The sequence below is a fragment of the Onychostruthus taczanowskii genome, unplaced genomic scaffold, assembly GCF_017590055.1.
Source record: "Onychostruthus taczanowskii isolate IOZ18803 unplaced genomic scaffold, ASM1759005v1 scaffold162, whole genome shotgun sequence".
NCBI classification, from domain to species: domain Eukaryota; kingdom Metazoa; phylum Chordata; class Aves; order Passeriformes; family Passeridae; genus Onychostruthus; species Onychostruthus taczanowskii.
In genome coordinates, this window is record NW_024498818.1 from 519,889 (window position 1) to 546,200 (window position 26,312).

At 44.7% G+C, this 26,312-nt stretch overlaps 1 protein-coding gene across 8 annotated transcripts in view; it reads left to right on the top strand.

The window, feature by feature from the left end:
• FBLN2 (fibulin 2) overlaps positions 1-26,312 on the top strand; it is a 92,121-nt gene that overhangs the window by 35,363 nt on the left and 30,446 nt on the right. The window lies entirely within an intron of this gene.

Below are 26,312 nucleotides of genomic sequence, written 5' to 3' on the forward strand. Positions count from 1 at the left end.
AAAATTTTGTTTTTGGGAGGGGGGGGGGGGGGGGGGAGCTGCTGCCCAGCACGGGTACTTAGTGTGGGGACCCTGCAGCCTGGTGTTGGCCACCAGACACTGGGTAACAGTACAGGAGCTCTTCTGTGAGAGCTCAAGGAAAGAAATGCAGGCAGACATGCCTCCGCTGGTGTAAGGGAAGTCAACAGGTTACCAAAATCTAAATCAACTGGAAAAGCAAGTGTGTGCTCAGTACAGGGTCATCAGTGAGCACTGTTGAAAAGGAAGAGAGTACGGGATGTGAAAAAAAGGAACTTTCCATGGATGTCTTACATGGTCCAGAAAATTTTCAGCCAATTTGATGCAATATATTCTGGTCTCAGAATGGCACTGAGATGCTTTTTGTGTAATAATCCCCCTAGCACCGGGTGAGGGCTCCAGTCTGGCACTGATCTGTAATAGCACTCACCTCCTCATTACATTCTCTGAAAGCAGCAGCATCAACTGTGTTTGGAGCAGAGGAGCTGGGGTTTGACTGGGGCTGGCTCCTAGGCAGGGAAAAAGAATTGAGAAGAAGATGAATGAGCTCTTGCAACAAGAACATCTGGCTGTACCTCAGTTTCCTTCTCTTCTAACCTCTCACTATTTTATGTTAATTTCAGTCTGGGTCTTCAAAGACATTGTATCTACTACTTGCTGAGTGCAAGTTAAATTGATTAATATTAGTGAGTTATACATCTTGTATGAAATGAATCAGCAAAAGTGCTTCTTTTATTCTGATGTAGACATCCTGCAGGGACTTAGGAGCCCATTACATTTTGTCAGTGGTTTGTAGCACAGCATTTGTTATACTCAATAGCAAACCTCCTGCATGGTGATGGCACAGGGAAAAGACATTCCAGGCACACAAATGTTGCCTTGGTGGGGAGGAGAATTCCCTGGAAAGCAAACACTGAACAGCAAAGCACACCCTGCGCTCTGGCCAGCCGAGCTGGGAGAACAGAGCCTTGTCTGGAGGGGACTCGTGTCCAAACTTGTCTGGTCTGTCATTCCAAAAGTGAACTTCATGACTACAAAATGAAAATATGTGAAAACATATCTTTGTCATGAAATTGGAGCTTATATAGTGGTGGTTTCTTACAGTTCTTTCCACAAGGTTAAAGAGCTCTTCTGCATTGAACAAGCAGAAAAAGAAGCTCTGAGTGAGTTTATTGGTGTTTACGGAGTCTTTTTTCTCTTTCTTCTACTTCTAATAACGACTGTGAGAAGGCTTCTGGATAAGAGTGTGAAGGCAATGCACTGTGTACTCGGTGGCACGGAGAGCCCGACACCCATCCCACATCCCTGCCAAGTGCTGTCAGGGTTTGGCTACCAAGCTTCCAGCTGATGGCTTTAAAGCTTCCTTACACCCAGCTGTAATTCTGCAGCTATGTCTATAAAACATCTTGTTTATAGCCTATAAGCAGCTGAAGATTAATACAGTTCTCCCTCTTATCCAAGAATCCTTCCTCTGCAATGTTCATTAATTTTCCTGGTGTTGGAATTGCCTTGCATGGTATTACTAGTAGTTTTCATTTCCAGATTCAAACCTACAGCGTTCTAGCTGAATGATTTTGTAAGAGATTCACTCTGAGGAACTGTTTTCATTGAAGATAACATACACTTAAGTAATGTCTCATGTAATAATGATAAAATTTGTACTTTTCCTCGTTCTGGATCAAAGTTGATAAGCATTGTCTGAACTCATGGCATTGATATCAAAAGAAAAGTGTAGTGACCATCAGTGATGGCTGGCTTTACATCAGAAGGTTCCATAAATGTTGAATTTCAGTCAATTTGGATTGCCTGTGGTGGTTTTTCTGGTGGAAGATAAATACAGAGACTTTCCAAAATCTTGTGCTGTGGTGTCAGAAGTTTTGGACGATGCTTTAAAGTGATGAATGTGCTTTGCATGTGTTCTTGAAGTACAGACTTTTGGCTTGCTCAGCCTATGGCCCTGGGAAAATCTTTTTGTTGGTGTCTGTGCTCTTTCTCCCTCACCCTCGGCCCCCAAGGACAAGAGGAGCAGGTTTGTGTTGTAAAGTGGCCAAGAACAAGTTGTGGGACAGGCAGGGACTCTCATTGCCCTGGTACCACGTGAAGCTAACTAACTGAGGTGAAAAAAAGAGTTACACTGCTGGTTTTCTTATTCTGGAGGAGTGTAACCAGCCAGTTAAAATGAACAGGAGCTTTTGGAGTAAGCCAGTTACATTTGCTTTCCAGTGTGAATAATTTGGCATGCAGAGAAATTGTGGCATGTGGCAGATAGGGCAGCTCAGGCTCAGCACTGGTACCCTCCTGTGGGGAAGATGAACAGTTCAGCACTGCAGGGCTGAGGCTGAATCTCCTTTAGCCTTCAGTGCCAAGTCCCCATTCTCACTCTGGACCATGCAGAGAGTCAGTGCATCATCTGCACTGCTGTTTGTCTGCACAAATCCTTCAACCATGGGTTCTGACCTTTATTAGGTAATACTGAAGTCTCCTCTTGGTATGATGAACAGATGTACACAGCTTTGAAATCTGACCCAGCTATTTCAGAGAGAGTGCTTGCTTGTTAGTCAGCTTTTAAATGGAGTCAATGATGTTCCTTGAAAAAAGACACTGAAGGTCAGACCCTGTTTTGTCAATTCCATGTTAACCCCATTAGTTTCAGTGAGGTACACACTCGTTTTAGCTGTATTGCTCCTCTGACATTACTTTAAAATGGTGAAGGGCAACTGTTAAACATCAGAAATTTTAAAAATTAAATGCTGTCTTTAAGAAAGAACTCCTTACATCTCACATAGGCATACAGCAGTTGCTGTCACTTCACAAGGGTTCCCTTGTATTAACAAAGCACTTAGTTGTTTGTTATATTTTTTGGTCAGACTCAAATTCCTCTCCCAGAACTTAGAGTTAATCTATAGTAAACGAATACCTCATAAACCATATGATCACTATATAAATACATTATTTTAGCCATTTGTCTCTTTTGTTTGTAAATTCCCCAAACTGAATGTGTGGATAATGGACATTTATAGCCATGCAGTTGATAGCACGGGGCCCCTGGCACCACACGGTGCTGAGAGTCACAAGTGAGCTCCTCTTCCCATGACAGGCAGGAAAGGACTTGATGCCTGCTCATCCAGCATCACCAAACACATTCCTTGGGGAAAGAGGAGATGGTGTTGATTGATTAATATGCTTTCCCCACCCTTGCCAGGGTCACAGAACGGAGATTCTCTGCTCTCTTTCAAATGTGGCACAGACAGCTTCAGACTCCCACAGAAAGTTAATCATGCCCTTGAACATAAATATCTGGACTATGGTCAGTTTTGTGCTATATGGTCAGTTTTAGACCCAGAGGAATTGCACAATTTTCTAAGTATATAGCATGAGAATTGTCCTTTTGTGCTGCATTCATACTAGGTCAGAATGCTGCTTGTCTTGAAGCAAATCTTGGCTTAGTTTGCTGTAGTCCTGGTATTAGTGAAGAAATCTTCACAACAGTTTCCTGTTTTATATTTTAATGGCAAGAAACATATGTATATATAATATGTATATATGTAATAGAATCAAAGAATCAATAAGGTTAGAAACTAAGACCTCAGAGCTTCTCTCTCTGCCACTCTCCTGCAAGGTACAGGACAGAGTCCATGTCCTGGAGGGCCAGGGACTATGCTGCTATGACGTGGTGATTGATTCTGTTCCCTAAGATGAACCAGGGAGGTTTCCTAACCCCTTCACATTTGTTTTGGCTGGCTGTTTGCTGCCACCTTGCTGAGATTTTCCTTTTGCTGCTTGAATTCTCTCCAGATTCAAAACCCTAAAGCTGCCAAAGCTCATGGCAAGTCAGAGGGAGCAAATGTTAGTGCAGTGCAAGGAGAAGCCAGGCTGGCAATGGGTGTTGAGGATGTTTTTGTTGTAATAGCCCACAGCACTCTCAGTATGGGCTATGTGTTGCCTTGTCTGTGCATTCTCCCAAGAATGAAAAGCAAATTATCTGCTCTCATAGCCTGTCCCCTCTCTGCTGCTCCATCAGTTCTAGTGTACAGTACAGGTTTGTTTGGCCCTGCCTCTCGTGGGGTGGAGAAGGTAAAGTTTAACCTTTATTAATTCAGTATCTTGGTGTAATTTAGAGAAGGTGGCTCCATGTGGGCTCCCTCAGCCCTGCTCGGAGGCCTGGCTGTGCCCTCATGTGTGGAATGTGCAGGCTGGGCCCTAGAACAGGAGTTAAAGCTGGTGTTCAGCACAGACATTACCCACAGTGTGCAGGATGGGTGTGTCAATGCAGCCAACTCTGCTGGGCACGTTGTGTGTGACTGGTGTCAAATGCCTTTAAAAAGGTGCAGAGGAACTTCAGGTGTGTGCTGGAGAGCTGTCTGCGGAGGCTGGAAGATGCCTTTGTCTTGTTTGCCCTCTTTTCTTATTCGCTGGTACTAAGGCTTGGTTGTTAACTTTCAAACTGCTGAGCAGCTTTTAACTACTTGTGTGGATTAAAAATGCACCTTCATCAGATGCTAAAATAGCTCCTAACACCTTCCCTGAATGAGTCTGTCAAGAAGGGGAGAGTTCAGTTCTGAAGCAGTGATGCCTATTGCCACAATTTATGTAACTGAAAATAAAACCTTTGTAAGCAGGAGTTTAGAAGTGGCAGAATTTCTCCACAGGGGTGATGGTGCTGTGGGAATGCTGGCTAGCTCAATGTAAACATTTGGAATATAGACAAATAGAAATTCTGGCATGTCCCTTAAAAATGAGGTGCTGCAGAGCTCCAGGGGTTTGGTCGCTGGAGGTCAAGCCAGGGGAGGTGAAACAGGGAACCTTTGCTTTGGGAGCTGAGCTGAGCCCCAGGGCTCAGAAAATCCTCAAAGTGATGAAAAGTAGGGCCTGGTTTGCAAAGCAAACACAGCACAGCAGACGCATTTGTGACTGTAGCTTGATAACAGGGATGTGTAAACAGACTGCACCTGGCATCCTGTTTAGCTGCAGTTTTCTTCCATAATTGTGAGTTATGCAAACGGATTAATTTGACAGATTTCTGCCTTTTGTGGCAAGTCATGTTCAGAGCAAGGAAGAGCATTAATCTAGAATGAGGTTAAAGTTGTTTGTCAGGTGTTGTGCTTGTAAAGAAAATTAATAACTCTTCCCAGCATGGAAATGTATGCCTTGGACATCACCTATGAAATTAAAGGAGTGCCGAATTCTACAACATGTTTCAAATAATCCAGTATATGAGGTTATTTGTAAAGTTCCATTCCCTGGAGCCCTGTGGCTGCCCTAAGCCATCAACTTTCATTTAAAACATGTTTCTTAGAAAAATAGGAGACTCACAGTTTTCCTCAGAGAGAAAAACAAAATCTCAAATGTTCAAAACCAAACAAAACGCACCGAACACTGTAAGGAGAGAGCAAATTAAAAGCTATTCATTAGACTTTACTGTTTAGATGAGATGTTAGGAAGGAATTCCTGGCTGTGAGGGTGGGCAGGCCCTGGCACAGGGTGCCCAGAGTAGCTGTGGCTGTCCCTGGATCCCTGGCAGTGCCCAAGGCCAGGCTGGACTCTGGGGCTTGGAGCAGCCTGGGACAGTGGGAGATGTCCCTGCCACGGCAGGGGTGGCACTGGAAGGGCTTTTGGAGATCCCTTCCAACCCAGCCCATTCTGGGATTCTGTGGTTCATGTTTCTGCTCCACTGCTCCTGCAGTCCTTCCCCAGCCACCAAGGCCCTCAGGCAGGGTGGGAGAGTGGCAGGGCTGTGGTGGGGGGGCTGGGAGCCGGGAACACCTCTCCCAGCGGGGTCTGGGAAGACCTCTCCTCTCCCAGCGGGGTCTGGGAACACCTCTCCCAGCGGGGTCTGGGAAGACCTCTCCTCTCCCAGCGGGGTCTGGGAACACCTCTCCCAGCGGGGTCTGGGAAGACCTCTCCTCTCCCAGCGGGGTCTGGGAACACCTCTCCCAGCGGGGTCTGGGAAGACCTCTCCTCTCCCAGCGGGGTCTGGGAACACCTCTCCCAGCAGGGTCTGGGAACACCTCTCCTCTCCCAGCGGGGTCTAGGAACACCTCTCCCAGCAGTTCTTCTTGGGTGCACCTGCAGCATCTGAGGTCACTGCAACAAGGAAGAACCAAAGAGGAACCAGACAGCTTGAGGGGATGAGAGCCAAACCAAGGGGGTTTTTTGTTTTGTTTTGTTTTGTTTTGTTTTGTTCTGTTTTGTTTTGTTTTTTCTGAGCCCCACAGAAGTCACTAGAGAGGGCAAAGGAAGCCTTACTGGAATGTTCTGCTGGAGAAGGGAGAGGAGCAGACAGGAGCGTCCTGCTCTGTCACACACCCTGGGCTGTTAAAGGAGCACCTGATGGGGTGGGCTGGGGTTTTGTGTCTGTTTAACATTCAGCCTGGAGGTAGCTTAATGGGAATGGTTTAAAATAGCTCCACCGTTGCCATAGATACTTGTCTAAATTGAAAATAGAGGTCTGGCCCAAGCTTGGAGTGTGTCCTCCAAAGTCAGCCTTGGAGTGGGCTAGAAGAGCCCCACAAAACTGTGGTGCTGCAGGGATTCAGCCCAGGATGGGGATGTCTGGATGTGTTTGATGTCACCAGGCAGCTCCAGCAAGGCTTTGCTTGGGCCTGGAGACTGGGAAGGGAAAAATCCTTCATGCTTCAAACGCTTCCCTCCTTTTTTTGCCCTGGGAGGTCTGTAGAGCTGGAAAAAACGCCATGGAATGCTGCTTTCATGGCACTGGGTTTGGTTTTTATTTGTGAAATGTTACTGTGCAACAAAGCAGCAGCAAATTTAAAGTAGTTCAGCTGGATAAAAGCACCCTATTAAGGTAAATTTGGTTTATTTGTCCCAGGAATGTGTAGCAAATGCGTGTCTAATTACAGATAAGGCAACTAAGCCTTTCATCTTCTTTCAGTGAAAAAAACTCTGTGGAATAATGTGGAAAATGTTGTGCTGAAATGAATGAAGGTCTTTTCAAGGATTTAGTTATCACAGATGAGAGCCCCGCTTGAGGGAATTGGGACTGTTTCTCCCTAGCCTCCATTGGATGGATGTTTTGGGACAATTGCAGCTGACTCTGGAAATGCTTCATTTTGAGATAACAATCTGTCCCTCTGCCTTTGGGGCTCTCTGGTGTCATCTCTGGGTTTGGGGAGGGGAGGGCAGGGCAGGTCTGCAGGGCTCAGTGAGGAGGATGGAGAAGCAGAATCTGACTGAAACGTGCACACTTAGCAATGTGCCATGTTTCCTCTCCAATTTCTCACTCTGTAGGTGGTAGAGAATTAGTGCTTAATTACTTGCAGGCTGTGGACAACAACCACCCCCTTAAACTGTTTACATTTCTAGATAAGGCTGGAGCTGGATATTCTTTGAGGTTCAGTAGTTCCTAAAATCTATGGGAGATTTTATATTTTATAGTGCTTATTTATCTTTTATACCATGTACTGGGAGAAATGTTTGTTCCTAAAGAGCTTTTATCTATTAAGAACCACAAAACCCTGTTCATCTACGTCTACATCCCCTTATATATGATAAATCCCATTCATGCCATTCAGCTTTCCAGCCTGTGAAAAGGCCCAATCAAGAGGCTTGTGCAACTGGGGGAGTTCAGAACTGGGCAGAAAATCAGATCCAAGGTGGAGCTGGAGTTCCAGACTCACTTGGATACAAGGAATTATATCTAGCAAATATCACTTGAATAAAACATTAATTTCCCATTATAAAACATAATGTTGCTCTGATAATGATCCCTGTTTTGAGTAATCCTCATGTCCTGCGTCTCTCTGGTGACTCATCACGGCAAAGCTCTCATCCATTCTGCTCTGCAGATGCTCTCAAGCTGCCTGTTCCCCATCTGACTCAGCTCCTGTGTATCAGCATCTCCTCCCATTGCTGTGGAGCTCTGGGAGTGTTTGCCTGCAAAGCACTTCAGCCTCCTTCCAGCCTAAAGATGACTGGTGCTCCTGGCTACGCTTTTAAATTTAACTCCAATTTTTAACAAGATTTTTGGTCAAAAATTCACGTGTCAAAATTTCAGGCTGTCTCAAGTCTTGGATCTAGAACTGAGAAGCCCAAATGGCAGAAGTGTGTGTCTCTGTCCTTGTGTGTATCTGTGAGAGATACCAATCTTTCTTCCTTTCAGGTTTTCAGTGAGTGGTTGCCTGTATAAAACATTCCCAAATGTGATGTGTGCCTCCTGCAGCTTTAATTAAACTTCAAGGGGTTAAAAATGATGGGGTGCAGGGGTCTAAATGGAGACTGTACCTCTCAGCTGTCACCTCTGTAACAAGGCCTGAGCTGCTGCTACTGAATTTTATAGGTAAATATAAAGTTTAAAGAAGGCTCGTGGGTGGGTGGTGAGCTAAGCAACAAAACCACAGGATTCAGAGAAATTTTTGTTGGAGATTGGAGGGCTGCAGTGCTCTGAGGTGCCATGAGGTCCATGCAGAATGTTCCACGTGTGAATTCAGAGCCCCCAGAGCTGGGGCAGAGCTGTGGGCAGGGCTGACATGACATTTGTGGTGCCAGGGGAGATGGTTGTGAGCTCTGGGGGTACAACAGAGGCTCTTCTGTCTCTCTTTGCCATTTGGGCTGAAGGAAAGGAGTGTGCAGGTGTTACCAGCTATAACTCCCATCAGAATTACCTGGCTGTAAATAGGCTGTTAAGGCTTCCCTCTGCTTCTTGTTTAACGCTACAAGAATTTGTTGATCCTGAAGAAACACCAACATTTCCTGCCAGGAGGCCTGTGATTCCTCAAGGAGGAATCGTGAACAGAAGAGCCTTTCTTTCTCCTCCCAGTGTTCCCTCTGTGCTGCTCTAGGTGAGGTTTGGGCTGGAGGTTCATCCTCCAGCTCCTGGGTAGTGTTGGGGAGCTTTCTTTTCCTTTTTGAAGTCAACCTCACCCTCCTATGAGCAAAATGGAACCTGCTGTTCAATAACGGGTTCAATGCAGTGAAAATATAACTAGTTGTGCTTGTTTGGGGCTTTCATTACTCAGGTGAAGCCCATGGAACTGGCACTGCCATGGAGCTGCCCTCCTGTCACCTGTACCACAAGGTGTACCTGGGACTCACTGCACCACAACCCCTTTACTTTTAATTGACTTCTCCACTTTTTTCTGGCAGTACTTCAAGCTTCTTAGGTCATATTTGGGTAAAGTTTTCCTTTCCATACTGAAAGCAGTTTCTAGTATTAAAAGTTGCACATGGATGAGAGTTTTCACTGAATGAATGATGAGAGAGGGGAGTTTTGGGACAGTGCCATGCTTCATATAGTGCCTTAGATAGATTGTCATGAGGTGGTTACCTCAGCTGTCAGTCTGTTAGGATTACATAACATTTTAAAATTATCTCCTTTCCTAAAGCCAAAAAATGATTCAGTCCTCTTGTATATTGTATTACCTCGAGCTCTTGGTATTTATTACATATGCAATCAAGAAAATAAGAGTCTGAGGCTTGCAGAGATTTATTAGGTAGCATCTAATAGCTCTCTGTTTGCTAGTAATTTGGTTCATCAGAATGAGGAATTTATTTCTGAATTGTCTTTTAATGAGCAGATAAGCAGGTTTCTCTATCACTCTGAAACTGTGGGTTGTCACTTCAGGGCTTTGTTTTTACAAATGGAAGTTATCTCTTGGATAGGTATCAGCCTGCTGTGGCAGTTTCCACTGGTTTTAATGGACCTTGAGTTTAAATACCCCAGCTAAAAGAAAGATAAGAACCTTTCTCTTTAGTGATATTTCTTTTACTGTGTATTTGGTGCTTGATGGAATTTACACAGCCAGAACAAACCCCTAAATGATTTTCAGTTCTGTGAATAGTGACTTTTTACTTGGGTAGATTGTGATAGAACAAGGAGGAATGGTTTTAAACTAAAAAAGAGCAGATTTTGATTTGATATTAGGAAGAAATTGTTCCCTGTTCGGGGATGCCTTATGACACTGTGATAACTGGTTTTGCAAGGGCCAAGGCAAACAGAGGTGTTTCTCTGTGACAAGGATTTATGTGACAAACAGAGGATGAGCAACATGATGTTTCTGTGTGGGAAATTAAAGTGGTTTATCAGCTGATGGACTAGCTGGGATTTAACTTAGTGCTGCTGAAACACTGGATATGTACAGCTGAAGTTGTCTGAAAAGACAGAAGGGAACTGAGGAGAGTTGTATTCAGCACCTGGGCTCTCAGTCCCTCAGTGCTGGGTGTTACAGGTTCCACAGCAGATCAGAGAATATCACGGAATCATAGAATCACTGGGTTGGAAGAGACCTTCAAGATCATCGAGTCCAACCCAGCCCCAACACCTCACCTGAACCCTGGCACCGAGTGCCACATCCAGGCTTTGTTAAACACACCCAGGGATGGTGACTGCACCACCTCCCTGGGCAGGCCATTCCAGAACTTTATCACCCTTTCTGTAAAAAACTTTCTTCTAATATCCAACCTGTATTTCCCTTGGTGCAGCTTAGGGAGGAGGAAATTCCTCCATTCTGGGAGAAACAGCCACAAGTTGCACCAGGGGAGGTTTAGGTTTGATATTAGGAAAAATTTCTTCATGGAAAGAGTTGTCAGGCATGGGACCAGGCTGCCCAGGGCAGTGGTGGTGTCACCTGAATGTGTTCCAAAACATGTGTGGATGTGGCACTTGGGGACTGGCTTTGTGGGGAACAGGGTGGTGCTGGGCTGATGGACTTTTTCAATCTTAATGATTCCTTGCTCCTTTTGCCAGAGCCTGGAAACTTCTCTGTGGGATGGGATTTCAAAGCCAGGCAAAGCTGGTGTTCCTCCTCCAGGCTCTGAATTGAACACACTGTATGAGACTGGAGGTAGTTTTAGAGATGTGCAGCTCTGTGGGACATTTCTCTTTCACATGCCCTGTGGAAGGGGAAAAGCCAGAAGAGCAGAGGAGAAGCTGAGTGCTGATCCAGTGGGGTCCCCCAACAGCTTTTAGTTTTGGGGTTTTTTTTTCTTTTTCTAATTAGGAATTAGAAATTAAAGAAATTAAACAATTAAAAGTCCCTGCTGCAAAGCCTGTAGATAACACGTGGGTTGAGGGAGCAGTGAGTAGCAGGGAGGCCTGCACAGGGCTGTGGGAATTGCCTGCACTTTAGCATGCTCAAATGAAAGGTCATTCCTCTTCAGCCAGGAAGGAAAAGGAAAAGCTAATTCTCTCTTCTTCCAGTCTGGGAAAGCCACCAGCATTTCATCACACAGGGCTGAAAGCTGCCATGAGGCTTATGGAACAGAGAGTGGGGTGATGGAAGGGGTACTCAGCACCCCTAATTCCGCTGTCAATTCAGTTTTAAGGCTGCTCTTTCTACAAACAATTACTGTACACAAAATGACTTACCTCTGGGTCCTGGGTTTTGATAAACAGCATCAATCCCTACAGGTAAAAAACCCACTTCCCTCATTTGCAGCTTGTGAAATCCTATGGGAAATAGGAATAAAATGAGTATTGGGTTAAGGACATAGAAATGGGCAAGTAATTGCAGTTTCCTCTGTTTTACAAACACAGGCATATTTGGCAGTGCAAAATCTCAGATATTTTCAGAGAAACACAGAACAGTATGTAAAGTGTGGGGGATTTTTGGTCAATATCTATTTCTTAAGGAAGTCAGAAAGAAGGGTAGCAGTAGGTGTAGTTCTTCCTTTTTGTTGGCTTCTTGCCAGGGCATTGCTCTTTTTTTTTAAGTATTGTGTCCTTCAGTTTACTCCAGTTGTAATTTATTTACCAATGTATTCCTTGGAAATGTCATTCAAAAGCCATGTGCAATGAGACAAGGCAGATTTTCATTTTTCACACTGTCAGGTTAAGCTGTAGAAAGTGGATCAAACAGGACACATGGCTGGCCTCTTTCTTTGGTTCTTTCCTCCTCTGCTGAAATAAACTCATAGGTGTGGCGTTAAATCCTGACTGAGAGTGCTCATAGCTGTGTGGGGCAAATCCTAACTGGGAGTGCTCATACCTGTGAGCTGGAGCTGGCTGAGCCAGGTCTCAGGGAGGTGGGAATGCTGATGGACTCTGATAAATCAGGCAAACAGTGTACACAGTCTGCACCAGCTCCTGGTCAGCTGGGATGGCTGAGAAGGACAGCTCCAGGGTGGAGGGGCTGATGTGCTGGCCCCCTGGCAGCTGGAGGAGCAGTGTGGGCTGCTCTGGGGCCCTGCAGTGTCCCCAGCCCTGGCAGGGGCTGCACTCTGCCCTGAGACCAGCCCTGGGAACCATTCCAAGCTGGAGGGTCATCCCAGGACCTGGGTGTGTCCAGCCACGCAGCTCCAGGGAATTTTGGCACTGCTGCTGTGCAGAGCCATGGCTGCAGCCTCCCCTCCCTGTGGCTTGGCACTGGCCGGGCTTTTGGCACGAGGCTTTTGGCAGGAAGGCTGGCAGGCATCGCGCTGGGGAGTGCCGTGGAGCAGGAACTCCACCGGGAGCTTTGGCCCCGCTGGCTGCAGGAGCAGGGCCCTCCCTGCTGCTGTCACAGCCCAGGGGACATCAGCCCCACCACACTTCTGTCTTTTGCCATCATCCCTGCACCCTGCATTCCTCAAATCCTGCCAGCTACAAAGAGAAAATGAATGTGGTTTTTGGGGGTGGTGGTTGGACTTGATGATCTTGAAGGTCTCCTCCAACTGAAATTATTCTGTGATTCTGTAAAACATGAAAATTCACCTTTTTCTTATATAGGGGAGGAAGGTTTGGAAGGGGGAATTTGTATTGTACCAGCTCTGGTAAGTGAAGATTACCACTATTAAGAGATAAAACAGTTAAAAATATATCAAAAATGCTTGTTGGCTTGGGTCCTGCTTTGAAAAAAAAAAATGTATTCTGTGAAGGTGATGTGTGAAGGACCCATTTGTTTATCTGAGGTGAAAAAGGAAAGAAAAAGTCATCTGAGATCTGTCTGATGTGAAGATGACCTGAGCTGTGCTGTACATGTCTTTAGAGATGGGAATGATACCTCTTGCTAACAGCCAAAACACTTTTTAAGGCATTGAGGAGATTTTCAAGATATGCATAAAGAAAGATTATTCTAAGTTAAACTGCTGGGAGGGAAAGCATTCTCAGCTTGAAGCCATTCTAATTCATGTCTGTCCTCAGAATTTAAAGTCATAAAATTGTTGCTAGAAAAGTGGATGCGTTGCAGTGTGGAGGAATTGGGACAGGCTGGACATTTGTGGAGATGTGACTGGAGTTGTACCTGCAATCAAAACAATTACCAGTGATTGTAGCTCAGTAGAATGTCAGATCCCTTGCATTTCTCCAGCAGGGCTGGTGCTGGATGGTGCTGGGTACACAGTTCCTAAATTCAGTTTGTAACTTCTTTCTGTGCACCAAACAGGATTGGGAAAATCCTACATCAGGAGTTTAAAAGGTTGAGTCTTTCCTTTTAGCAAACATATCAAGCAAATGTATCAAATTTAATTGACTTTTAAAACAACATCAAGTGTTTTGGAGCTATTCTGTGGAAATAGCATTTGGAAAGTTTTACCTGTCCATGGTGTTTCTGTTTGAGTTGGATCTGCACGGTGCTGGCAGAGAACAGGAGAGTTTGGGCTTTTGGAGTGATTTTGTTTGAAGGCAGTTGCTGATTCTTGATTCTTCTGTGTTTAAATGCCAGTGGATTTTCCTCATTTGCAGTTGGTTTTTATGTACCAAGTCTACTGTACAGAGGTTTGTGAAACACCCCCCCGCCCCTTTTTATGACTAATTCTCAGTGACAGTTGATGTCATTAAGCCTGTTTGTGTCATTGTGAATTGTCATGAAGCCTTGGAAAGCTGGAAGTGGCTAAGCAGTTTTTCCACTCACAGGTAATTAGGCAACTATAACATGGCAACACTGGTAGAGATAAAAGGATGTGAAAAGCAGAATTGTATTTAGGAGGCTTCTTTTCACTCTGTTCAGTATGGAACATTACTTCCTAAAGAAATAACTTTCCTCCATGATCCAAGTGCATGGAATTGTGCTGGTCATAACTTTAACAGATGATGGTGAGGAAAAGTAATTAGCCTTCAGTCAGAAATGGTTACACTGTGTGAGGCAGTGGTGCTTTACACTACATGCACAGTAAATATAAGTCATTTTAACATTGCTGGGAATCCATGAAGCTCTGAACTCAGGTTTCCATGTTCTCTCAGGCTCCTGAAATGTTAACTCTTGGGTTGTAGTGCCAGTCAGTTCCTGTGCTAACAGTGGGAATTCGAAGTCATTGTGAAGTCAGTGAGCCACTGCACAGGAATGAGATCTATTCCAGTTGTATGGATTCAGGGCAAGTGTCACTGTGTTACTCTGATTCCATCCCCTGGCTCCGGATGCTGCACACAGGAATTGTGCAGTGGGGTGCTGCAGCACAGACACAGCCCATGCGGGTGCTGCCAGCAGGATGGGGATCTGCTCTGAAACAGGATAAGAGATCTGCTCTGAAACAGGATGAGATCTGCTCTCCAGCAGGATAGGGGATCTGCTCTGAAACAGGATAAGGGATCTGCTCTCCAGCAGGACAAGGGATCTGCTCCCCAGCAGGATGAGGGATCTGCTCTCCCCCAGTACCTGTGGAACAGGAGCTCATGGTTCATGGCACTTGGGAGAGCACTCTGAGCTCTGGTCCTGACTGAAAGCAGAACCTCTGCCGAGGTGGATGCGCGCAGAGGTTTGGGGCTGAGAAAGGCAGACTGGGTGAGAAATGTAGCATCAGTAGTGGTGGCCTTGCTGGATTGTTGTTTTGTGTCCTAACTTGGAGGGAAATTGATTTGTTAGGGTTTGGTTGGGGGTTTTTTGCTTGTTTGCTTGGTTTTGGTTTTTTTTGTTTGTTTTGGGGTGTTGGTTTTTTTGTTTGTGGTTTTGTGTGGGGGTTTTTGTTGTTTGTTTTTTTTTTTGTTTTTGTTTTTGTTTTTGTTTGTTTTGGGGGTTTTTGTGGTTTTTTGTTTTGGTGGTTCTTTGGGGTCTTTTTTTTTTTTTTTTTTTTGTTTTTTTTTTTTTTTTTTTTTTTTTTTTTTTTTTTTTTTTTTTTTTTTTTTTTTTTTTTTTTTTTTTTTTTGGTTTTTTTTTTTTTTTGTTTGTTTGTTTGTTTGTTTTGTTTTGTTTTTCTTGGTTTGGTTTGGTTTTGGTTTTGGTTTTGGGGGTTTTTTTTTAGATTTCCTGAAGTGGTGTGGGAAAAGAGATAGTGTGTGAGGTGGAGATAAGGAAAAAGGGTCAAGAAAAATAGGGGTAATGTGTGTAGGGAGGAAAGGGAGAAGACTAAGGGGCTCTAGAGAGGAAAAGCAGTAGTGAAAGAGGGAAATCTTCAAGGGTGAGAGCTGCAGGACTCCAGCTGGACACAGATAACACTGTTAGTGCTATAAGGCTGCTGTAGTTACTCCTGTCTGTCCCAGCAGCTGGGTCACTGTTGCTTTTGTCACTGTGGGCCATCCCCGTGTGACAGCCCTGCCTCTGCCCCTGCAATCTGCCTCACACAGGAAGATTGAAGAGAGGGGTCCTAACCTGGAAGATGTGGATGGCACTTTTCTGTTACTGAAAATGGAATGTTCATGTTTTTTATGAGAGCTTTTGTAACAAATTGCCTAGAAAGCTTGTGATCCCAAGGGCCGTTTATACTGGCTTTTGTCAGATAGCCAATCTTTCACTATAATGTGGTTGCAGCACATTTTACTTGAGTTCATAAACAAACAACTCCTCCCTAAAAGCAGCCTTGCCAATACAGTCTGTTGGTGGTCCTAACCCTTGCTGAAGGGAGCGCAGCTCCCAGCTCTTGTCCCACAGCTCTGGAGCTGCCCCTGCCTGGCAACTTCAGCCTTTAACTGTGCTGCTGTTATAGGAAAAACCTTCTCCCATGACCTTGTGCTGAACATCAGAGCCACAGGGCCAGTTAGACCTCAGAAAGCTTTATCTTATCTATGGGAAGGAGTGGAAATCCCTCAAATCAAAATGCATCTTAGATACCTGCAGCTTCAGTGGGTCAGTGGTTGGGTCAGTGGCCTTCCAGAACATTAATGTGTTGAAAATGTCAAGACTTTACTTCAAATTTTTACAAGGAGTCACCTATCTGATGTGAGAAGGGTTTCAGGCTTTTGTTTTGGTTTGCAGACACTGCAGGGGTATGTGTTGATACACTGCTATCACCATTTATACCTCCCCTTCCCTCCACCCCTCTTCTTTCTCATTGCAGATTTACAGAGTGGCAGAGAGGTCAGATTGTGAGCTGTATTTCCAGCTCTGTAGTGGAGGGAGCAGTCCCTCACCTCTCCCCACCGTGTGGCTCTGTTCCTTGTGAAAGCTGATTTCTTGCAGTGATTGGGAAACAGCTGACAGTTCACCACCAGTGTTTGTTGGCTGGGAGAAGCAGCAAGTTCAAAGCTGGGCTTTGAAAAGTTTCCTCTCCCTGGATGAGGAAAGCTGCATTCCTTGCAGGGAGGGGTCTGGCTGGTGCCCAGCCTCTGCCCAGAACGTGCTGTCCTGTCCATGGCACCCCACACGTTGCTCCCAGTCCTTCCCACTGGGCCCTGGGCACTTCAGGGGTGATGGGGCAGGGGAGACTGGGGATGCTGTGCTAGCTCCTGGGTGTCAGGGGACAGCCCATAGTGCCAGAGCTCACGTCTGCAGTGTAGCAGTTTCACCCCTAAAGTCTCGAAGGGCCTGAGTTTTTCTGAGGTAAGAGAGGATTTCCCCTGGCAGGGGTTGGATTTTGAGATGAGGCTTAGTGGGTGTAAATGTGACCTGGAGCCTGGCCCAGGTAAGGAGAGTGCTTTTCAGAGGAACTCATGTCTTTTCCTTCCTCCAGGGTCCCATTTGGGATGTGCAGGATGTGCTGCTGGGTTTGTCAGAGCCGGTTCTCAGGACTAGAGGACTTTTGGGAGGTTAATAGGAAGAAATTGCATCTGATGAGGAAAATGAGGGGATGCCACTGGCACTTTACTGAGATATATGGGTTTGCTTGTCAGTGCTCCATAGTGTTGTATCTTGCTTTTAAAGATCCATTTCACATCCATTTGCTGTGGTTGCAGACACAGCAGAGAAGGGTGTAACTGCTGAACCCAAATAAAACCAAAAAATATCTCAGCAGCAAGTCAAAATTGTAACAATTGCTGGAGAGAGCACATAGTATGCAGGGTCCTGCTTCTGTGGAGTAGTTTATAACAGACCTGTTTCTATGGAGGAGTTTAGGAAAGACCTATTTTGTGTTGTTGAATTAAAGTCTGAGAAAAATGTGAAGTATTGTGGCCTTCCTCAGTGTTGTCCTTGTGTGTGTGGGTGTGCACAACTTGGTGGTGCTCCAGACCCTCTCAGCACCCAGAGCCCAGTGTTCCAACCACTTCTATCCCTTTTCCTGGCTGATGACTCAGCAAGTTATTGTCTTTTTCCAGCTATGTCCAGACTTGTCTGCCTTTAAGTATCCAGACACTTTGTTCCTTTCTTACTGCTGCATCACCACAAAGGGCCTCATATGGATCTTATTTTCAGCAGCCTCTGGGCAGCACTAAGGCTTTACTCTCATCCTGAGCTGTTAGCATCCTGAACTAGAAACCTGGGTAAAAACCTTCAAAATTCAACCATCCTGATATTTTAATTGTTCACTTATAATTTGCACAAGTGCTGTGTGGGAATGGATATCGCTTTCCCGGCGTGTGGTTGAATATTGAAAAAGAGAGAAACTGAGATGTGCAGTCTACTTATTTACACACAAGTAATAAAGACTGGGGGTTTTGGAAAAGCATTGATGAAGTGGTATGTGAAGTTCTGCCTCTTTTAATATTTTCCTTTACTCTGTTTTAGGTGTCTCCTGCAGAAAGTAACAGTAATGAGTCTTTGTGGGAGAGATGAAGAGTCCTCCACCCTTCATTAGAATTTGCTGCCTTATCCCAAATGCTCCAAAACACATTTAAATCACATAGTTGGAGCTTTTCACAAGTCAGTGCCTTTTCTCTCTCTTCATCTCTGATTCCAAACTGGAATGTGATTGGGAATGTAAATTCCTTTACAAGTGGCTGCAGCCTGTGTTGTCCAAGTAGGAAATGTGAGCCAGAGTGCACTGCAGGAGATGGAGCTGCAGCTGGGGTTTAGCTTGTGCCTGTTTTAGGTTCTGCATGTGGGCTGTGGAAGCCCAGAGCACATTTGTCTGTCTCTGGCTGCTCAGGAGAGCAGGAGGAATCTGAGCAGACCAGCTCTGTCCTTGCAGCCGTGCTTGTGCTCACTGCAGTGGTAGGTGCACGGGGAGGGAGAGGAACTGGGACTGTCCCTGCAGCTGAAAGAGCTTCTGTAGAGACAGATGCAGGCTGAAATGCTGATCTATGCACAGCATCCTCCTGACTGTTTCAAGCTTTGTACATGCAGCTGTTGGTTGTTGGCTGTCCCTGCAGGAAGCACTGTCCCACCCGTTCTTGCTGTGCCCCCGCAGGACTGGGTTCAGCAGCGGCTTTCAGCACGTGCCTGAGCTCCATCAGTGCTGCTGCACTAAGGACTCGACTAAATATTAATATATTTATATTTACTCTGTGTATAAACAACCCCAGGCTGAACTGGAGTTGCTCAGCCTGGAGAAAAGGAGGCTCAGGAAGAACCTTCTGTTTCTCCACAATTCCCTGACAGGAGGGGTGGGGCTCTGCTCCCAGGGAACAAGGGACAGGACAAGGGGAAATGGCCTCAAGCTGTGCCAGGGAGGTTTGGACTGGATATTAGGGAAAAATTTCTTGATGGAGAGGGTTGTCAAGCATTGGAAAAGGCTGCCCAGGGCAGTGGTGGAGTCTCCATCCATGGAAGTGTTCCAAAACAGGTGTGGATGCAGCACGTGGGACATGGTTTAGTGCTGGTGGTGGTGGTGGTGGCCTGATGGTTGGACTTGATCTCAATCTTTTCCACAGAAACCTTAAGGATTCTGTGATTCTGCATTCAAGGGCTTTGTGCTTGAATTTTTGGTAAAGGAGCAGGCAATGTCTGTAGGCTTCATGGGGCACGGGGTCAAACCCCAGCTTTAGGTGAAAACAGCCACTTCTGCTATAGTTTACAATTATTTCCAAGTGTTGCCTTGTTTGAAGGTGACTTCAGTAGCAGTGCTGGCAGGTATTACAGGAGTGTCATTTATCCTGATGAACAGATACGTGAGGGACTCACTACTTTTAATTAGGAATGTAGAATTGAAACAAATAATAGAAATTTTGTGTGTGATCTGAATGGTGTAGATTTTTGACAGGGAGGAAGGACTTAGGGAATTGAACAGTTCATGTGAATGTGTTTCTCTTGGTGTGTTGTGGGATTACACTGAGCTGCACCCTGGACAGTCTGAGCTGGAGGCAAAGTCTGAAATGGGAATTAGCAAAATGGTTCACCCAATCCCTGCTGTGTGAAACCACATTAACAGCATCAAACAAGGTGCTTCATTTAGAAGTTAAAAACTCCATTTGCCTAGTTTCTACCCCATACTTTCTTAGGGAACTAAACCCTCTTCTTTCCAAACATCTGTGGTTCTGAGGCATGCTGCAAGGCAAAGGAGAGATTTCCTGCTGTGCTTCCTGCTAGAGCTGCTAAATTCCCCTGGAACAATCTAAACATCATTATCAGCCCATTCAAATTAGTATTTCCTCCTACTTCTGTAAGGGATAAAAGGAGGTTTGTTTCGTTGCTGTTGACTTAAGTGTCCCACTGAAATTCCTTCACAATAACTGCTCTGGCACTGGGTGCATCCTGGAGAGTTTAAACCTCCTTGGGGTTACTGGATCAAGGCAGAATGGGGAGCCATCAGCTCTTCCAGCCTGTCATTAATCCAGGAAATGCCCTGGGCCACAATCAATACTGCTGAAATTCTTGCCCAAACCCTGATTACAAAACTTCATAAAGGAAAGCCTGAGGAAATGAGAGATCTCTTCAGAACATCATCATAAAATAAAGGAACAATGTAATTTATGATTATAAACCTGACAAGGACAGGCAGGGAATCCTGGAGGGTTCCCAAATAAGGAGCTGGAGCTCTACAACAACTCTTCTGTTCAGTTAAAGCATCCCTGCTCACTAATTAGAAACTCAATGAAACTCAGATTTTTCCTTCCTCTGCTATTCAGAATCCTTTTGTCAACAGTCCTCAGGCAAACAGAGCTGGAGGGCACATACTTGGTCGGGAGCACTCCTGGGGCTGTCCAGGTCACTGACTGCTGCTGTCACGTCCTTTCCTCTCTGTTCTTTCCTTCTCCAGGTGTGCAGGCTCACGCTGTGGCTGAGAGCTGTGCTGAGCTATGTGGCAGGGCAGGCAAGCTGACACCAGCAGCTGAGCTGAGTCTGGGGCTGAATCTGCCCCGTGTTTTCAGTCATGGGCTATCCTCTGATGAATTTTACAGTTTTTCTACTTTGGGTGAATTGGTCGTGAGGAAAATTAAAATCTTGGCTTCCCCTCCCCGCCCCCCCATCCTCCCCCCCGAATTGATTAGAGACTTTCTCTGTGAGCAATTTCTGAGTGGGTTCTCCTGGAGGGCAGACGAGGCTGTGTATTTTTTAGCCTGTGCTTCATGTGTTGAACTGGTGGAAGCAGAATGAGCACTGGGCAGGTGCTGGGGATTTTATTTTCAGTTGCCAGAGTTACAAAACTCAAAACTCTAAAGGCTCACAACAGCAACCTGAAGGATGCTTGACTTTTGGAGTTGGCTCCATAGAGCATCCATGAGCAGTCCCTATCCCGTGTTAGCCCTGGCAGGGTGTGCACAGTGCAGTCTGTGTCCCAGCAAATCAGACGTGGTTCAGATATAAATGTACACTCTTCCATCAGGTTTTCAACAAAAATACAATTTGTTGTGTGCTTGGTGTGAGAATGAATAATATATTTATATGGATTGCATGATTAAAGTGTGTGTAGTGATTTTAGCCAATTGGGCTTTAAAATGGCACAGTAACTTGGCTTGTCCTTGATCAACACTCCCAGTCCTAAACAAAGACCTTTTTCACTGCTAAACTTTTAAAATTTAAAGCAGAAACATGTCTTAATGGATGGCTGTCACTAACACTGCAGTGTGTGGGTGTGAATGGGTAATGGTGAAATGAATGCATTTTCTGTAGATGAGCACTCAGAGGTAAGGGGAGCATATATGCTAAATGAAGGCCTTACACACACATCTATTTGCTTACGTTTGTTGCCTTTATATTTTTTAAGATGAAGGAATATTGTTTTTGTAATTTAGTTACCTTTATAACTTCAGCTCAGTTTGTAATTGGTTAATAACATCCTGGAAGTGCTTGGCTTACTCAGTGTTTGAGTTGCAGCAGATTTAGTTATCCTGCCTAATTTTCCCAAGCGTCCTGACAGGCAGTCCTGACTACATTCCCTGACAAACACTATTCCTCCAAATTTTAACTTTAAAATTAAACAGGGCTGGTGGAAGTGCTTTGAAGAAAGGAGCCTACCTAGCCACAAAACAGATCATGCAAAGAGCTTGCTCTCCCTAAGATAAAATTCTTCAGACAGGAATTACAAGGATAATCAGAACCAGGCTTTCCAAAGCCTCAGCTCTTTTGAAAGTTAATAGCCAGCATAAATATACTCTGTGCAATATTTGGGGAAGGAGGGTTGAGGGGGAAAATACAGCCAAGACTGGGCTGAAGGGCAAGAAATATTCTGCCTGCTCTGAGTTATCGTTGTAAGTGATGGAAGGATGATTGTGCATGAGCTGTTCTGCTTCAAACTCCGCGGCAGAAGGATACAGCAAAATGAGACACATTCTGAAACAGCAGGCATAGGAATTTCTTGGGTTTGTAGCTGGTGAAAAGGGTTAAAGAATTTATTTAGTTGTTCCCCCCTTCTTTCAACCTGGATCCAATAAAGGATGCTGTCATGGAAACCTTAGAAACCAAACATTGTCCAAATTATCTGGCCTCTGCCACAGGTAATACAAGTTTTGACTTACAAGGATTATCCAGAACTAAAGCCAGAGGGAGTATAAGGTTGCTATTCATTGACACTTTGAACAAAATCTGCCAAACAAGCCTGACTGAGGCAATGTTGATGTATGTCTCCACTGTATGGTGCACAGTAAAATGAATGTTCAGCTTGGGTTATCCAGTTTTTCATTGTGCCTTGGGGCAGACACAGCTCTCTATGTTTTGCCAAGCAAGCCAGCATAAGGAATTTATGAAAAAAGAATAATGTAGGAAACAGAATGTTTTCAGGTTGAAATAAAAAGCAGATGCTTCCCAAGGAGTGAAGGCAATATAACAGGAACTTCTCCTGGATGAGTGGTGGGATAGATTCCCAAAGAGATGCGGGTGCCTTCAGAGGATGGAGGAGAGCACAGAAAAACACTTTGCTGCGTGAGATGAAGGCAGGTTGCTCCAAGTGTGATGAACCTCCCTTACAATGCTGTGGTGATGGCATGGCAGGCAGGAATTGAAGAGGGTGGTGGAAAAGGATTAGGCACTGAACTGAATCCAAGAGGTGTGTGCTGGATGCTCAGCTCAGCCTGTATTTCTCCTGCAATCTGCTTTTCCATCATTTCCAACGAGAGAAGCCTCAAAGACTGAGGAGAGCGCGTGGGTTAATGCCTCATCCCGAGCAGTGAGCTAACTGTGGTTTGGTCATGGAAACATTCCAGCACTGCCCTCATTTCAGGGAGATTTAGAGTCAGACACATCCTGAGCACCGAGGCACTTGGAGGAGCCTGCAGGAACCTGCACAGAGTAAAACCCTCTGCTCATTTATCTGGGAACAGGTCCTGGGAGAGCTTAACCAGCCCCAGTGACGTAAGTGATAGCTCAGTTTGGAGTGAAAGCAGTTGGCTTTGGGGCTGTGCTGTCATTCTCCCCTCCCCTGTCTTTGCCAAGGTAAATGTTCTTCTCCTCTTTACCTTGCTCATTAAAATGTCTTCCCAGCCATCCCAGATAAACCAAGTTGAGAACATGTTACAGTACACACCTAGATTGTGAAATTTAAGGAGGGAGTTTAATAAAGCCTCTCAGGCTGTTGATAAGATAGGAAATGACAACCTGTTAAGGACTAAAGCTGCAGTACTTTGTTATTTATTTATTAGAGCTTTAAATGGTGAAGAGATTGGAGCAGAGAAAAGACCCACTGGAAACAGTTATTCTTCAGTATTTTAAGAACTCCCACAAGTTGTTCTGTGAGGTTTTTTTCATTATTTTTCATAATATATTGTTTTTTGTTGTCAGGCAGGTATTTGATAAGGAAGTACAACTTATTTTTCTGCAGTTCTTGTTAAGTGTATGTGCTGGATGTAAATGTAAATACTCTGGGTTTGGGGAAGAGAAACTGCTTTCTTCAGGTGTAGGAATGGAATAGGAAGTTCCATTATAACAGCAAGAGCTCAGCTCAGTTTTGGGAGTATGACCTTTGCCTCTCTCCCATGTGAGTGCTGATCCACCAATTAATAGCTGGAATTAAAGCCAGCAGGGAAGAGATGTGGGTGCCTGGGGCTGACAGTGCTCTGCCCGACACCCTGATCCTCCTGGTGATTCGTGCGGTGCTCTGCTTTCCCTGGCTTATAGATAATTGGTTTTGGTGAAGTCAAGTGATTCTGTCCAGGCCTGCGCTGTGTCTGCCTTACTTGGGCCTCTCTGTAGTTGAAGTTGCTATCAGAGATTCCTTAATGTCGTGTCTCCTGGAGTAATTTTAGTGGAAAGGGAAATAATTGTCCACTTGTGCATGGGAGGCTCGGGTGGGTTGGTTGGTGTGATGGGTCAGTCCTTGCTGCTCCCGTCCTGTGAGGAGTGGTAGACTCACAGAACAGTTTGTGTGCAAAGGGATTTAAAGTCCATCCCGTGCCACCCCTGCCATGGGCAGGGACACCTTCCACTGTCCCAGGCTGCTCCAAGCCCCGATGTCCAGCCTGGCCTGGGACACTGCCAGGGATCCAGGGGCAGCCACAGCTGCTCTGGGCACCCTGTGCCGGGGTTTTACCAGGCTCATCGAGGAAGTGCTGATGTCTTAAGGTTTGTCTGTCTTTTTACTGAGACAAAAGAACCACTTGGAAGGGAATGATGGATAAAGCTGCTGACAGCTCAGTCCGGACTGCTGGCTCCAGGAATGGGTATTTGCATGACAAGAGTTATTCAATCGATGCAAATGCTCTGCAGAGCTGCAGACCCGAAGTGAGAATGGGAGGAAGCTCGCTGGAGATGTTAAAAGGTGTGAAGTGATCTGAGTGGAAATTCTGGTGAAGCTGAAATCAGGGAAACTTCAGTGTCAAAAAAGCTTTGGCAAGAAACTGAGATACCCTATCCCTTCTTGACCTTCTAGAGCTGGCTGGTGATTTATCGCTCTGGAAACATAATTTGTGAACATTGGGAAGGAAAAAGGGGAGGGAAGTTTATGAAAATCCACTTTGTCTCCTTTGCTGCTCTAACAAACTTATGGTTGCCTGTGACAGTGGGAGGAAATAATTTAGTAGCCTTTAACTGTGTGTTTTTCTCAGTTTGAGCTTCAGTTAAACTTTTTAAAATACACACACCCACACACAGCAGATTTTTCTAGCTGAAAGCTGAAATTCTTAGCAAAAGCTGTGTGGCTATCATGTGACCATAGAAAACCTGGATGTGTCCCTGGGTCAGCTTGGGGCCATCCCGCTGCTGCTCAGGGCTGGATCAGGCACTGAGACCACTTTAAATCACAGGCAGGGAAGAGTTAAAATTCTCTTGAGGAAAAAGTGTTATTCAAAATATTTGAATTAACTTCTAAGTGTCTTTAAAAGACAGTACACCAGTTTTAGAGATTTGGCCAAAATGTTCTGTAGTTCTTGTCTTCAGACTGATGCAGAGTGATAAATGCAGGAGGTGAGTTTCTGAATTGCAAACAAGTGAGGAAACTGCTGCTGTTTTCTAGTGCAGCCTGATATAATTTACCTTTTTTTTCCTTAGTGAAGACAACTATAAATAGCAAATTATCTTTTAGCAAGTGGGTTGTGAAATGACTTTATCAAATATTCACACAGTGTATATATATATATATATATATATATATATGTTAAAAAACCCCGGGATTATAGAGTTCTCAAACAAAATTACTTTGTTTTCTATGAGCAGATGCAAATCTGCTTCTAAATCTGCTAATATCATGGAAGCCCCAAATAAACAAAGCTCTGTTTGCATGTTTTTGTATTTCAAAGTCTGCTACACCCAGAGCTGAAAATCTCTATCAGCATAGAACCTCTGTGATCCCCAGTCCTGTGCATGTATTTACTTGTATATATTTTTTCTTCCTAATGGAGAATTAAAATATCATAAATCCATGCTAATGTATGTGAGTCCTAATATGAGTTATTCCAGGTTCTTTTAAATTCCTGATTAAGATAAAAAACAGTAGTTTGTTTATTTTATGTTAACTTAATTCCGGGTTTAATTATTCATAAGATCACAGCAAAAGGCAATATATTTTGCAAATATGACTGTTTAATAGTATGGCACTTCAGTAGAGCAATCTGATATTGAATCTTCAGTGAGGAATGAGTAACTCGCTTTTAGTTAATTTATAAATCATGTAGATTACTGCAATATAGACAGTTAAATTCTGCTCTATTCTCATGTTCCAGCAAGAGCAACAAATGTATTTCAGCAATTGGTAAAATGAATGGAGTTTCCACCGAGGGAGTGCATTAGAACTATGTTAAAATTTCACTGTTTTATAGCAATGTATTGTAATTATCTGGAACTGGATATATTTCCTGCCAGTTTAACTGCATGGATCAACCCTCCAATGTCACAGAGCAACTCTTACACCTAATACAGCTCTCAGGACTCAAGTATATCTTAATGTTGTTAATGTGTTTTATAAAGTGAAAGCATTGTGCAGCCTGGGGACCATGTGCTGATTGTTGTGGTACCACTGCCCTGGTGTGTGAACAGGAGCTGGGCAGGGTGGGAAGACACAAGTGGCTTTGGTCATTAACCCCCTGCACCTGCAGGTCTGCTTTGGTCTGTTCCTCCCCAAAGGCTTGAAGAGAACAAGTCCATGCAATAGGTGTAGAGGATCCAGCAAAATCCTATTTCACTGCAACCTGCACATTTACATTGGGTGCAAATCTGCAAAATCAAATGTGAGAGCTAGAGCAGCATTCTCCATGTCCATCTCTCTTACTGCATCTTAGTGCCAGTGTTTCACAGTCAGAGCTACAGCTCCCAGACCCTTTTCATTGTATTTTTAAGCCAGCTGAACCATGCAAGGCTGGGGCACTCTATGCTAACCGAGCCTGTGTAGTGAGGGCACTGTTACTGCAGCATAATGACTAAATCAACTTGCACCAAGTGGCCAGGCATGATTTTTCGAGGATTTTGCTCAGAGTTTTTAAATATGGAATGTTCTTCAAATCATTTATGTCATTTATAGCATTTAAAACTCTT